The 16464-nt window shown below is 37.5% G+C and overlaps 1 pseudogene; it reads left to right on the forward strand.

The window, feature by feature from the left end:
• The first annotated feature begins 10655 nt into the window (after positions 1-10655).
• Positions 10656-10886, forward strand: LOC131508390 (bublin coiled-coil protein-like; annotated as a pseudogene).
• The last annotated feature ends 5578 nt before the right edge of the window (positions 10887-16464 follow it).

Below are 16464 nucleotides of genomic sequence, written 5' to 3' on the forward strand. Positions count from 1 at the left end.
TGCTTTTGCAGTAGAGTTTCTATCTATATAGCTCTTTGTGTTCATTTACCGAATGTGTTCTCCACATTGGCTTTTCAGTAGCTGTTCACAGAAAGGCCCACTCTTGTCAGAAAGTGTTAAATAAAAATAAAACATTTAAGTGGAGCTCTAAGAATAAGGTGTTCACTGAACATCTTTTTCTCTCATAAATACCCCCCAAAAGGTATGATTTTATACCAAAAATTAATAGTTGTCTAAGAGTATTATAAGCCCTCTCTTGGCCAGAATGGTTATTTACATTTAAGTATACACATGTACACTGATACTATATTAAACTCTACAAAAATGTCTGCAAGGAACTTAAAGTGTGATTAAGATTACTCCACAAGTGATGAATTAGAGATCTTTCTAGCAGGGAAGAACTCGATTCCAACATGTGTCAGCCTTCTACCTGAGCTTCATCTTTGCAAGGCGAATCCCAGGGGTAGAGAGATGGGCCCTTATGCACAGCAAAGTGTGCAGTGAGGTTGGGATGGGGGGACCGGGGAGGACAAGGGACAGAGTGTGGGTGGAAGAAAGAGGCCAGGGGAAAGGCTTAGTCTTCACAATAAGTCCTTTGAGTTGGACTCAAATTCTTGGTGCCCTGGTGGCATTTGCTGCTTCTCTCAAGTGTTTTCACAAAGCCACTAAATAATCTCAAATCAGAAACCAGATTTAGGTGGTGCTGATGTGTTTCCTCCTGCTTAAACCTGCTTAGATTATATCCATTTGGAATTCTTAGGCATTTTGATTAGGCACCATGTTTTAGCTGCTTTTCTGAAGATAAAGATCCCATTATAGTCAAGCACCAGAGAAAACAAAAGCAAATTTGAAATACATTATTGAGATGACTTATAGTACCTGATCTTGCAGCTTTGTCAGTAAAAACATGTACACTTTTTATAATTGGATGGCAGACTGCAAGATGTCTAAAGAGGGCATTTAGATCAGAGGCTCAAAATACAGATCGAGATCCACTAATGGATCTTTATCTCAATTTAGTGAGTCACAACTAGCCATTTAAAAAAAAATTTTTTTAATGTTTGAGAGACATGGCACGAGTCAGAAAGGGGCAGAGAGAGGGAGACACAGAATCGGAAGCAGGCTCCAGGCTCTGAGCTGTCAGGACAGAGCCCAACACGGGGCTCGAACTCATGAGTTACGAGATCATGACCTGAACCAAAGTCGTCGGATGCTCAGCCGACTGAGCCACCCAGGCGCCCCACAACTAGCCATTTTTAAAAGTAGAATAGAAAGTATCACAGTACATCATATTGTCAAGGTAAAAATGGTTTGTTTCTGTTATATAGATGTATGCATGTATGTACTGGGCTGTGATGTGAAGCATAGCTTTCTATGGACATGACCAAAAATCTTTCAGAGTCGATACGGTGTAAGGGAGCCTAGTGGTGGGGATGGCATGGAGTGAAAAGATCTTTGATAAACTGCCTTAGGGCTGAATGAAGCACTGTCATTTGCTGTAAGGTCTAAGACAAGTTTATTTCTTTAATGCAGTTTTCTCAGCAGTAAAGTAGGGTCCTTACAACCCATGAGTTGTCTGTGAGCATTAAATGAGGTTATACAATAAAGTGTTCCTAGCTAATAACTCCCTCATTCCTAATAAATCTTACAACTCTTTGAGGCATTCCAACATATTTTCAACGTATAATCAATTCACAAATGCACCTATATTATAAGCATCAGATTTTAAATAAGAACATGAAACAAGTGATAGAAATATAATTGAAAATAAACTATAAAATACATGAGCAATTTCCATTTTCAGGTTGAGTTTCTCAAAAAAAAAAAAAAAACTAATATATCTCACATTTGCTTATATAAAAGAGAAAACAAGTATAGACTTCATAAAATCTGATTATTGAGGAAAAGTAGCCAATTTTGATCAATAAGGTTGAATTTTAAAAAACGCAGTATTTTTTTTCTGTGCAGTTAATAAATTGTAATTGAAAATTAAGTTTAATTGGCTAGCCGTAGCCATCACCTGATTGAAATGCCTATTAGGAACAATTATGACCCATTAAAGAAAAGTCAATCTCTGAAGTTATTTGACATTTTCTGAATTCTATGCCACCTCTTTGCAAGATCATCCTTCTCAGAGAACTTCCCACCAATATTAAAGGAGTAAATTAGTGAATAGATATCCTTTGTTTAGTTTTTACTATAAATAAATGTTTAGTTGTGGACAAAGATGTCTGTTGAGTATTAATTAGAGGGGACTATAGAAATAGAGAAGAGAGGGGCGCCTGGGTGGCGCAGTCGGTTAAGCGTCCGACTTCAGCCAGGTCACGATCTCGCGGTCCGTGAGTTCGAGCCCCGCGTCAGGCTCTGGGCTGATGGCTCGGAGCCTGGAGCCTGTTTCCGATTCTGTGTCTCCCTCTCTCTCTCCCCCTCCCCCGTTCATGCTCTGTCTCTCTCTGTCCCAAAAATAAATAAAAAACGTTGAAAAAAAAATTAAAAAAAAAAAAAAAAGAAATAGAGAAGAGATATGCAGTTACACGGTATGTCTATTCTGTCTTTAATGGTGATGATAACAATATCAGGAGTCATGACCTCACATTCTGGCCACAAAGCTGACACTTTCTATCTCTAGGCTTCAGTATCCTCAGTTAAAAAAAAAAAAAGAGAGAGAGAGAGAGAGAGAGAGAGAATTAGAGCTTCTTCTTATTCCCATAAAGAAAAGCACAACAGAAAATCAGAAATCCTGTTAGTTCTTATATATTCTGATATGAGGGAGTCAGCTAACCATACCATAAAAGTTATTTGGCTTATATTTTAAGAAAATCAAGAATATACTTTTCCTTAGCTAATTCAGAAGTTTACATTTGTTCAGACATTTGTTTCATTTGTCTTCAGCCATTCATTATTCATTAAAGTAATGTGTACTAGGGATAGGGTGTTAGGAGGTTCCAGGTGCCTCTCAACTTGGAGCTTACGGTTTATTGGGGTGAGACAGTGAGTAAATAAAGAAACAAAACAAAGTAACTTTATATCCTGTATGTTCTGTAAAAGAAATCAGTAGACCGATGTGATAGAGCACGCTTGGAAAAGGTCATGGATGAAGGGTTACTTTAGGGCAGACTAGTTCAAGGAAAGGTCTCCAAGGACCTAACATTTACTCTGGTATGTGAGGATGAAAGGGATGAAGGGATGCAGGAGCCAGAAGTTACAGAACTGGTAACTGCCCTAAAGAAGTACCAGGAAGGAGCCTGGAGCTTGAAGCACATTTAGCCAGGAGAAGAATTAACAGAGATGAAGGTGGGTGGTGTGGCAAAGGTTGGATTCTGATGTAGGCTCTGGTAAGAATCTGTAGCACAATGAGAAGTCACTGGAGAGTTTTAAGCAACTATCAGGCATTCATTTATATTTTTAAAAGCCTGTTTAGAGAGATCAGTGCTGTCCAAAAGGAATGTAATATTAGCCAAAAATGTGAGCCACATACATACTTTTGAGCTTTCTAGTAGCCACACCTTTTAAGGGGGCTTAAAATAATATATGGGGAGCCTGGGTGGCTCAGTTGGTTAAGTGTCCAACTTTGGCTCAGGTTATGATCTCACAGCTTGTGGGTTCGAGCCCCACATCAGGCTCTGGGCTGACAGCTCAGAGCCTGGAGCCTGCTTTGGATTCCGTGTCTCCCTCTCTCTCTCTGCCCCTCTCTCTCTCTCTCTCTCTCTCTCTCTCTCTCTCTCAAAAAGAAACATTAAAAAACATTTTTTTAAATAAAAAGTAAAATTATTGCAAAGTTTATTTAATTCACTATATCCAAACATTATTTCAAAAATGATTTTTATAATCAATATAAAAAAGCATTGAGATATCTTACATTATTATTTCATACTCTAAGTTCTTGACATACACTAAATTTTATAGTAAAAATGAAGATAAAATATTTTTAGATAGAAAAAAAGCTTGCTGTCATCAGATCTCTATTCCAAGAAATACCAAAGGAAGTTCTTCAAATGAATGATTGATTCCTGATCAAACCATGTATCTTACCCCCCAAAATGAGCAATGCCAGAAATAATACGTATGTGGGAAATAAACTTTGTATTTTTAAATTATCTAAGAGATAATTGCTTAAAGAGAAAAAATTAACAATGAATGGATGTAGTTTATGACATAAATAGAAGTAAATGTATGACAGAAGCACAAGAGATGGGACAGGATGAGAGAAATGGAAGAAACAATGGTAAGTTCTTACATTTTACCTGAAGTATTACAGTATTATTTGAACGTACAAGGTCATAAGTTAAATATGCACCTTCCAACTAGAAAAACTAAAATTAAAACAAAATGTGTAACTAGCAAGTCAAAAGTGGAGATGAAATTGGAATAAAAAACAACAAATTAATCAAAAACAGGAAGCAAACACATTACAACAAAACAAAACCCTATAGACCAATAATCCTTGTGCACAGAGAAGCAAAAATCATTAATAATATTAGAAAATAGAATCCAGCAACATATGAAAAAGATACATTACATCCAAGTGACATTTGTACCAGGAACATGAGGTTTGATAAACTTTCAAATATCAATCAGCACATTAAAAGGATCATATACCATGATTAAGTGGAATTCATTTCTGGAATGCAAGGATGGTTCAACATATGCAAATTGATAAAGTTATACATCACATCAATACAATAAAAGACAAAAATTATATGATCGTTTCAATAGATGCAGAAAAAGCATCTGACAAAAATTCAACATCCATTCATGATACAAAAAAACCTCTCAACAAATTGAATCTAGAAGGAACGTATCTCAACATAAAGGACAAGCCTGGAGCTAACATCATGCTCAATGGTGAGAAGTTGAAAGCTTTTCCTCTAAGATCATGAATAAGACATGGGTGCCAACTCTCACCACTACTATTCAACATAGTATTAGAAGTCCTAGCCAGAGTAATCAGGCAATAAAAAAAGGTATAAAAAGGCATCAAATATCAAAAATGAAGACGTAAAATTGTCTCTGTTTGCAGATGACATAATATAATATATAGAAAATCCTAATGACTCCACAAAAATAATTGATCAATGAATTCAGTAAAGTTATAGAATAAAAAATCAACACGTGAAAATCAACACCATTTCTATACACTACCAACAAATTATGTGAAAAATAAATGAAATAATCCTATTAACAATAGCATCAAAAACAATAATATACTTAGGAATAAATTTAGCCAAAAAGGTAAAAGGTCTGTACACTTAAAACTATCAGACATTGATGAAAGAAATTGAAGAAGACATAAATGGAAAGATAATCGGTGGTTTATGGACTGGAAGAATTAATGTTGCAATGTCTATATTATCCAAAGTCATCTACAGATTTAGTTACAATCCCTAATAAGACTCTAACGGCATGTTTTACAGAAATATAAAAAAACAAGCCTAAAATTTGCATGGTGCTACAAAAGACCATAGCCAAAGAACAGCCAAAGAAATCCTGAGAGAAAAAAAAAAGCTGAGGCATCATACTAATTTCAAATTATATTACAAAGTTATAATAATCAAAATAGTATGGGAGTCTGGTTCAAGATGTCAATAGGAAGATCCTGCACTCACATCCTTACATGGACATACTGCATCTATAACTTTATATGGAACAATTTCCTCTTATTAAAATAAAACAAACAAATGGGGGCGCCTGGGTGGCTCAGTCTGTTAAGTGTCTGACCCTTGATTTCGGCTCAGGTCATGATCTTACAATTTATGACAATGAGCCCCACGTTGGGCTGTGCTGCCAGTGTGATTCTTGCTTGGAATTCTCTCTCCCCCTCTCTCTTCCCCTCCCTTGCTCGCATACGATCTCCCTCTCTCACTCTCTCAAAAATAAATAAACTTAAAAAGAATAAGAAAAAAGACCCAGAAACTGGTGGTGCAACCCATTCACACTGAGCAAACAAGGGAGAAACCACATCAGAGAAGGCAGGAAAGTCTGAGACACAATCTCATCATAAACTCCACCCCTGGTATAGTGAACAAAAGTTGAAAGGGAACTCAAAACCCAGAGCTTCTCCCAGCAGAGTGAAGGGAACAGAGGAGGCTGGTGGATGCACTCTCTGTGGTCTCTGCCTGGCTCTAGCTTGCCAGCACCTTACAGAAAGGAGCTTATACCATTCTCTGGTGCCTTGATTTTTATAGCTATTGCCAAGGAACACTTTTATATTGCCTGGCCCTTGGTGGCCCCGGGAGGTTTATGCTTGTGGGTCCAGCAGGACTGCAGCTACCACCCCAGGGCACAACAAGAAGAAGCAGACCCAGGAGCTCAATATTTCTGGGAAGAGGCCAATTAGTTTATCATCACAGCTACAGTTTTATGGGCAAGCTTCTAACTGAAAACACATCCAATGGCTAACTGTAAACCTTTCTTAAGACCTTGGAGGGTGCGTGCTATCTTCACACTCTCCCTCTGCCACACTCCAGAACACCAGCATCACACATTTTGCATTTGGTGCACTGCTGTCAGTGGCTGCGGCCCAGGAGATACACCTTGATCACCAGACTCTGGTGGCCAGGGGTCTGGTATTCCTGGGTTCTCCAGGACTGTAACAATTGGAGACACAGTTCTTGGCAGGCTACTATTCCCAAGGCACTGCATGGAGAGCAGAGTGAAACGCATCCCCAGTTTTTCTGAGAAAAAGTCTACTTGCTAGTCCTAGAACCTTGGCCTTAGGGGAAGGTTTCAAAATTGGCACACACCTGGAGACTACATAGGCACTCTCAGGGAATGCAGATCAGGGCACACCATCTCTGCATTCTTCCTCTGCTTCTCTACAGCTCATCAGTCCCTCCCAGAAAGAAGCTTGACACTTACCTGAAGCCCAGCTTTTTTGCAACTGCTTCCCAGAGGCTCCTCCTGATCACCTGGCTCTGGGAACCTGCAGGGCTCCATTGTGGTCCCAAGGGACTGTATATATATATGTATATATATACAGAGAAGGCAGGCTCAGGTCATGATCTTACAATTTAGTTTATATATATATAAAGTATATATATATATATATATATATATATATATATATATATATATATACTTTAACAGCTGTTGCCTGAGGGTCTGGCTTCCAGTCAGCCTGCTTCCAGTCAGCCTAAATCTAGGTGCTGACTGAAATACTACCCCCCACTTTGGAACATTGACTGGTCTTAGTACATTTTCAACTACTGGGAGCTATTAATAATTAAATAGGCTGTTTGTACACTCAGAAAGTTTTAAGAGTCAACCAAGAGCTAGGGCAGAGTTGAACAATATGGTTTATCTTCTACATAAGGACAACCCTCTAAGACTGGGAGATGTGGATATTTCATCTAATACACAGAAACCAATACAGATAGCCAAGAAAAATAAAGAAACAGAGGGATATTTTCCAAACAAAAGAATAAGACAACACCTCAGTAAGCTTAAGGAGCCTAGCACCGTTAGACCAGCCTTACAAGAAATGTGAAAGTGTTCTTTAAGCTGAAACAAAATGATGCTAATTAATAATAGGAAAACACATGAAAGAATAATTCTCACTGGTAAAGGAAAATATATAGTAAAAACAGTATATTAATCATTTATAAAGCTGAAGTTAAAAGGTAAAAGTAATAGGGGCACCTGGGTGGTTTAGCCGGTAAGCATCTGACTTCGGCCTAGGTCATGGTCTCACGATTCGTGAGTTCGAGCCCCATGTCAGGCTCTGTGCTTGCAGCTGAGAGCCTGGAGCCTGCTTCAGATTCTGTGTCTCCCTCTCTCTCTGCCCCTCCCCTGCTCATGCTCTCTCTCTGTCTCTCAAAAATAAATAAATGTTAAACAAAAAAAAAGGTAAAAGTAATAAGAATAACTTGTAACTAAAATAAATTAGTTAAGAGAGGGGCACCTGGGTGTCTCAGTTGGTTAAGTGGCTGACTTCAGCTCAGGTCATGATCTCACATTTCGTGAGTTCAGGCCCCACATTGAGCTCTGTGACGACAGCTTCAGATTCTGTTTCTTCCTCTCTCTCTCTCTCTCTGCCCTTCCCTCGCTTGTGCTCTCTCTCTCAAAAATAAACATAATTTTTTAAAAATAATTAGTGAAGGGCTACACAAGATTAAAAGATGTAAAATGTGACATCAGAAATAAAATGTGGGTGAAAGAGTAAAAATACAGAGCATTAGAATATGTTCAAACTTCAGTTTTTATCAACTTAAATTAATTATAAAAAGAAGTTATATAAGTTTCATGGTAGTCACCAAGCAAAAGCCCATAGTAGATATGCAAAAGATAATAAGAAATGAATCTAAGCATACCACTGAAGAAAGTCATTAAATAACAGAGGAGAAGAACAGGAGAAGAAAAAAGAAACAAGGGAACTACAAAACAGCTGGAAAATGATTAACAAAATGGCAATAGGTATATACCTATCAATAATTACTTAAAATATAAGTACACTAAATTCTCCACTCAAAAGACAAAGAACGAATTGATTAAAAAAAGAACCCATCTATATGCTGCCCACAAGAAACCCAATTTAGAAATCAGGCCACACACAGACTGAAAGTAAAGGAATGGAAAAAGATATTCCGTGAAAATGGGAGCCAAAAGAAAGCTGATGGTAGCTATATTTATATCAGGCAAAACACTTTGAAACAAAAACTAATAATAAAGAAGGGCATTACATATTGATAAAGGGGTCAATCCAACAAGAGGATACAACATTTATAAATAATTATGCATCCAACATAGAAGCACCTAAATATATAAAGCAATTATTAACAGACCTAGAGGGAGAAATAGACAGCAATACAATAATAGTAGGGGACTTTAATGTACTACTTACATTCCCTGGGTAGATCATCCAGACAGAAAATCAATAAGGAAACATTGGCCTTAAGCAACACTTTAAACCAAATGAACTTAACAGATATATAAATAATATTCTATCCAAAAGCACTATAATACATATTCTTCTAAAGTGCACATGGAACAGTCTCCAAGGTAGATCATATATCGGGCCACAAAACAAGTCTTAACAAATTTAAGAAGACTGAAGTCACATTAAGCACTTTTTCTGACCACAATGATATGAAACTAGAAGTCAATTACTAGGAGAAAACTGGAAAAGTTCACAAATATCTGGAGACTAAGCATGCTACTGAACAACCAGTGGGTCAATAAAGAAATCAAAAGCAAAATCAAAAAATACCTTGAGGCAAAAGAAAAGAGAAATGCAGCACACATCAAATGGGATTCAGCAAAAGCAGTTCTAAGAGGGAAGTTCATAGCAATAAATGCCTAAGTCAAGAAACTAGAAAAAGAAGATCAAAGCCCAAAGTTAGTAGGAGGAAGGAAATAACAAAGATAAAAGCAGAAATTAATGTAAGAGAGACTAAAAAGACATTCTGTGCTCATGGATGGAAGAACTGATAATGTTAACATGTCCATACTACCCAAAGCAATTCAGATTCAATGTAATTCCACTAAAAATTCCTATGGCATTTTTTACAACCCAAAGTTTGTATGGAACCACAAAAGATAGTGAATAGCCAAAGCAATTTTGAGGAGGAAAAAAAAAGATGGAGGCATCATGTTCCCTGATTTCAAACTATGTTATAAAGCTATAGTAATCAAAACAGTATGGTCCTGGCATAGAAACACACACAGAGATTGATGGAACAGAGAGACCAGAAGTAAATCCATACATTTATGGTCAATTAATTGATGACAAAGGAGCCAAGAACATACAATTAGGAAAGGATAGACTTAAATAAATGGTGTTAGGAACACTGGACAGTCACATGCAAAAGAATGAAAACTGGACCATATCTTAAACCATTTACAAAAAGTAACTCAAATGGATTAAACACTTCAATGTAAGACATGAAACCATAAAACAGGTGGAAAGTCCCCTGGCACTGGTGTTGACGATTTTTTGGATTTGACACCAAAAGCGAGAAAAGCAAAAATAAGCAGGTGGGACTGCATCAAACTAAAAAGCTTCTGCACAGCAAAGGTAACCATCAACAAAATGAAAAGGCAGCCTGTTGAATGGGAAAAAATATTTACAAAGTATATATCTGATAAGGGGATTAATATCCAAAATATATAAAGAATTCATGTGACTGATTAAAACAATCTGATTAAAAGATAGGCAGAAAATCTGAATAGATATTTTTCTAAAGAAGACACACAGATGTCCAACAAATACATGAAAAGGTACTCGACATCACTAATCATCAAGGAAATGCAAATCAAAACCACAGTGAGGTATCATCTCACACCAGTTATAAGGGCTATTAGCAAAAGGAAATAATAAGCATTGGCAAGGATGTAGAGAAAAGGGAACTCTTGTGTACTATTGGTGGAAGTGTGAACTAGTAGAACCACTATGTACCAGTTTGGTACAATATGGAGGTTCTTTTTTAAAAAATTCAAAATAGAACAATCATACAACCCAGCAATCCCACTTCTGATGATTTAGCCAAAGAAAATAAAAACATTAACTCAAAAAGATATCTGTACCTCCATGTTAATTGCAGCATTATTTACGTTAACTAAGATATGGATCTGTCAGCTCCACCTTCTGCCCCACACCAGCTGTGGGCACCAGGGTCCCGCATTTCATTGTTAGGAGGCACTGGCCCTGTGAGCCCACAATGTCAGGCCCCAGTGGGGACTTGGGCATGCCAGTGGAGGCAGGTGAGGATGTCAGCTTTGGTGCTGCCATCAACTCCATGTTGGACCAGATCAACTCCTGTCTGGACCACCTGGAGGAGAAGAATGACCACCTCCAAGCCTGCCTCCAGAAGCTGCTTGAGTCCAACTGGTAGAGACACCTTGAGTTCCAGCAGAAGCCTGGGGAGGCCCCTAGTGATGCCAGTCCTTAGGCTCTTAGAGCCCCCAACCAGCCCCAACCCTGCCTCCCTGGATTAGGCTCTGACCTGGGCACTCACCAGCTGGCTTAGATACCTTCTCAAGGTCTGGCTGACAGGTCCCCTGGTGGACCTGCCCACCTGGGTCCTCCCCTTGACATGCCTAGGCCAGCCCCAAACACCTGGGGCTGCCTGCCTGGCCTGCCTGCCCAATTGCAGGGCACCCCCCACACTGCCCAGGCCTGGAGTGCCCACATTAAATGGTTCTCACAACAACAACAACAAACCAACAAAAAACAATAGCTATGACATGGAAACAGCTTAAGCATTCATCGACGGATGAATGGATAGAGAAAATATAGTAAATGTGTACAAAAGGAATTATTAAGTTATAAAAAAAAAGAAGGAAATACTGCTATCTGTGACAAGATGGATAAAACTTGAGGGCACTATGCTAAGTGAAATAAGTCAGGGAAAGACAAATACTGTGTGATCTCATGTATATGTGGAATGTAAAAAAACCAAACTCATATAAACAAATTTTTGGTTGATAGAGGCAAGATTTAGGGGCTGGTGGAAAAGGGTGAAAGTGGTTAAAAGGTACAAATTTCCAGTAAGATAAAAAAGTTCTTGGGATGTAACACATAATAGCATGGTGACTATACTTTTTTTTTTTTTTTTAATGTTTATTTATTTTTGAGACAGAGAGAGACAGAGCATGAACGGGGGAAGGGCAGAGAGAGAGGGAGACACAGAATCGGAAGCAGGCTCCAGGCTCTGAGCCATCAGCCCAGAGCCCGACGCGGGGCTCGAACTCACGGACCATGAGATCGTGACCTGAGCTGAAGTCGGACGCTTAACCGACTGAGCCACCCAGGCGCCCCATGGTGACTATACTTAATAATACTATATTGTATACTTCAAAGTTACTGACAGTGGATAATAAAAGTTCTTATCACACACACAAAAATTGTAATAATATGAGGTGATGGATGTGCTAATTAAACTTATTGTGGTAATCATTGTGTGATATATGTATACTAAATTATGCTATATACTTTAAATTTACACAATGTTGTAGGTCAATTATATCTCAATAAAACTGGGGGAAAATTAATCAGTACAATTCAACATATTTACCACATAAAGAAGAAAATCACAGGATCATCTCAATAGAGGCAGAAAAGGTATTGATAAAATTGAATTCTCATTCATGACAAATACTCTCAGCAAACTAGGAATAGAAGGGTACTACCTGAACCTGATGAAGGACATTTAGGAAAAACCTATACACAGCATCATATTTAGTGGTGAAAGACTTAATGTATTCTCCTAAAATCAGAAGGCAAAGATGTATACTCTCACCATTTTTACCTTAAAAAGCCCCACATACATAAAATAAAGGTCTACATATTGGGATGGAAAAAGTTAAACTGTCATTATTTGCATATGACAGATCATATACACAGAAAATCCTAAGGAATCTACAAAAGAGTTACTAGAACTAATAAGTGAATTTAGTAGGTTCCAGCATATAAGATCAGTATATAAAAATCAATCGTATTTTTATATTCTGCCAATAAACAATTGGAAAACAATGGCATTTGTGATAGCATCAAATATAAGAAATATTTAGGAATATATATAACCAGCATAATACCTATACAGTGAATAATACAAAATATTGCTGACAAATTAAATAAGACCTAAATAAACACAGAGATACAGCATGATCGTGGCAGGAAGATTTAATATCTCAATGGATGATATATCCAATGGATGATATATCTCAATAGATGGCCCATCTATTGAGTCAATTTTTGCTAAATTTGCAGATTTAAAGCAACCCTAACAAAAATCCCAGCAGGATTTTTTTTGTTTTGTTTTTAAAGAGATCAATATACTCTTTTAAACACATGACTTCATTTTTAATCCAGAAAATTCTGGTGTATCTCCTTGGCTCTGAACTGGAAACAGCCCACAGATATTCAAGTAAGGCTGGTTTACAACTGAATTCTTTCCGTGATGACCACACATCGATTTGGGGCATTTTTTTTCTCTTTGGAAGGAGAAAACAAACTGATCAATTTCATTTGGTTTCTGGACCTCTGTGTCTTCAAGGGGCCTAAACAATCAATGTTCTATTTCCTTCTTGACAAATCCTCCAAGGGGTATTTAAGTCCAAATATAATAATATTTTCACTAAAATATTTTTTTTAAAGCAAACTCAGCATGAGTTGGTTTTGTCAAACCAGTTTATTGTTCAGACATTTCCGACAATTTACCCTGGAATTTTCAAAACTGTCCTTGTTAGTAATGAAATAGGAACGAGTGAAATATGTAGCACCTGTGTGGTGTAATTTGAGAAGTGAGGCAGGATGTTCCTGCCCCTGTCTTCCTTGTTTCTCAACAGTCTTATTAAAACATGATATATTGTGGTATTTTGTGCTATGGTAAATAGAGCACAGAAACTGAAATAAAACTCCCTGTTCTGCCCTTGAGTGACCCGTGTCACTGGCCTCATGACACTTAACTTTTCTGGGCCTAGGTTTTTTATTTGAAACAAAAGTACCTTCCTTTTTTTTTTTTTTTTTTTTTAAAGTTTATTTATTTATTTTAAGAGAGAGAGTGTGTGTATGCAAGTGAGGCAGGGGCAGGGGTCGGGGGAGAGAATCTGAAGCAGGATCTGTGCTGAAAGCATAGAGTCAGATGTGGGGCTTGAACTCGTGAACCGGGAGCTCATGACCTGAGCCAAAGGCAGACGCTTAACCAACTGAGCCACCCAGGTGCCCCCAAAACAAAAGTACCATCTAATTTCTGAAATCTTTTCCTTCTATAATCATCAAGTACCTCAAATAATCTCGGAATAGCTCCCACCCCCCACCCCCCGCTGCCTTTCAGCTGAACACTGAGGGCTGGAATCAGAATCCCTACGTTTAGTCAGAAGGAAATCATCAGATACTGTAAAGGAAATGGGGTCCTTAACATCGAGTGACACCCCCGGTGCATGGAGCGAGGATGGGAGCAGTGAAAAACATGCTGGAACAGAAAGTGAATAAGGAGTGACAAAGCCAAAGACAATGGACCCAAAGTTAGAAAACTGCATAAAACAACTAGGAAACACAGGCTGAAAAGACATTTCATCCAGCTAATCCTAGCGGAGACCATACCTGTAAGGGGTAGGGGGCAACTATGTTGTTCCAAATATTTAACACCAAACAGACAGAAAGTACTCTGTTACTTGAAGGCAAAGGCAATTCATACCTTATTAACTTATTTTTACCTCCAATATCTAATAATACTATATAGTAGTATTATTCTAAATCAAGTTCTTAAAATCAAGGACAGACAGAGACCAGTCTTGAAGGTTCCTTCAGTAGACAAACCAGTTTAGTCAGGTAGGCAAAGCTTAATTTAGCTTATTTTGCAAGGCTAACTTAACCTGGATCATTCCTTGCTGGTGCTTCTGGAAATGCTAAGCAAAACTTGAACTGTTTCCCATGGTTGATGTGAGGTAACCACTGAAAATTTTAATATTGTAACCAATCACTATGAAGAATAAACAGTCACTGCTTTCTCCCTATGTAAGCTGTTTTATAACAATATACCACTCAGCTTCATTCCATGTTCTGGTCCAAATGCTCCTGGTTTGCAAATTGTCCTGTTTGGTGTGTGCATAATAAATTTGTGCTAATTATTACTACAGTGATTCTTTGGTTCTACTTTGACTATTTTGAACCTTTGACACAGTACTATAATAGATATGTAGATTTTGGCAAGAATTGGTAAAATATGATGATGATGATGATGATGATGATGATGATGATGCGATGGTGGTGTCCTTGCCTAACCAGAAACCCCAGTTCAGTTCAAGTTCCTCTCAAGAACTGTAAGAGGTTCGCATGCTCACCACCACCACCGCCACTGCCACCACTGTGACTGCCACCCTCATCACCACCAAAATACGTATCTACATTTCTTTCATTTAAGATTTTCGAACTCCTAGAGTCACTGAATGGAATACATTGATAATATCAGGACAAAAAACAAAGAAAAGGAACTGGTACTGTGGAAAATATATGTAATCAGCTTGCAAACACTGTCCATCCAGGTTCCTGATCATCCAAATAAGGCCCCTTTCAATGGCCTTTCTCTCTGACCACGGGCCAGTACCCACATAATAGTTTCTCTCTTGAACCATGCTTCCTAATGATCCGCTAGTTTTTTGGACTTTGGAGTTCCTCAAGACCTTTTTTGGTCTTTATTTCCTTCTTCCATCATTTTCTGCCCACCAAAGTCCTTTTTCCTTGCAGAAGAGTTTTTAGCTTATTTCACAGAAACTTTTTGGCCAATTAGCCAAAATTTCAAAAGCTTAAAGTTCCCATCAAACCAGAGGGGGGGGGGGGTGAAGAAAAAAAGATTAGTTATCTATTAAATTAATGTTTACCAATACAAATATTTTTATGCTAGGTCCTGTGTTAAGTGTTATCTCATAAATGATCACACTTAATATATTGAGAAATAGTATCATATATTGTTGAGTTTGGGCTCTGTACATGGACTTGGGTTTGAGTAATGGTTACTCCATTTACTAGTTGAGAATGACCTTTGGGAAACTACTGAAGTCTCTGATTCCAAGTTCTTTATCTGAATAATGGAGATAATATTAGTACCTACTTCAGAGGGTTTTTACAAAGATTAAATAAATCGATAAAAAATAAGTACTACTGAGAACCTATTATATGGCCAACACAGAGAAAGTGTAATCTTTAAAATCTAGACAAATGCAGATGAGCAAACAAAAGCCTGTGGTCAAACAGATAAGATTTTCATTAAATAAATAAAATATTAAATTATTAAACTTTAAAGTTCATTAGGTAGAACAAGGGATTCATGAGGACCTGAGAGAGTTTTCATGAAGGACCTCGATTAATCCTTTGAACAATTAATCAAATCTCTACAGAAGGTACTGAAAAATTAAAGGGCCATACTAGATGATTTTGAAGGTTTCTTCCAATTTGGATCTACCTGACTCTGACTCAAGGTTGTGATTTAAGTTTTTTTGGTGTCCTTGAGGATGGATGTGGAGAACAGAAAAAAAAGCTCTTGTTGTAACTTTATATTTTTTAATTTTATTTTTCTATTTACAAACCTAGTACATTTTAATAATCATTTTTATAAGGACCTTTAAAAAATTTAGCCTGTTATAAATTGGCCATGCACAACTCTTAGGTTCCTTTTGGTAAATAATGATAGCCATCAATGATTAGAGGTAGGTGAGGGATAACTACTTTCCCTCAACCTCAATAATGGGTTATTATAAAAGCAAGAATCTTAGATGAAATTTTTACATTCAAATATTTTTATTTTTAATTAAAAATTTTTATTTATTTATTTTATTTTTTAATATGAAAATTATTGTCCAATTGGTTTCCATACAACACCCAGTGCTCCTCCCAACAGGTGCCCTCCTGATTGCCCATCACCCACACTCCCCTCCCTCCCACTTGCCATCAACCCTCAGTTTATTCTCAGTTTTTAAGAGTCTCTTATGGTTTGGCTCTCTCCCTAACTTTTTTTTTCTTCCCCTCCC

Source organism: Neofelis nebulosa, chromosome 4, assembly GCF_028018385.1.
Source record: "Neofelis nebulosa isolate mNeoNeb1 chromosome 4, mNeoNeb1.pri, whole genome shotgun sequence".
NCBI lineage: Eukaryota > Metazoa > Chordata > Mammalia > Carnivora > Felidae > Neofelis > Neofelis nebulosa.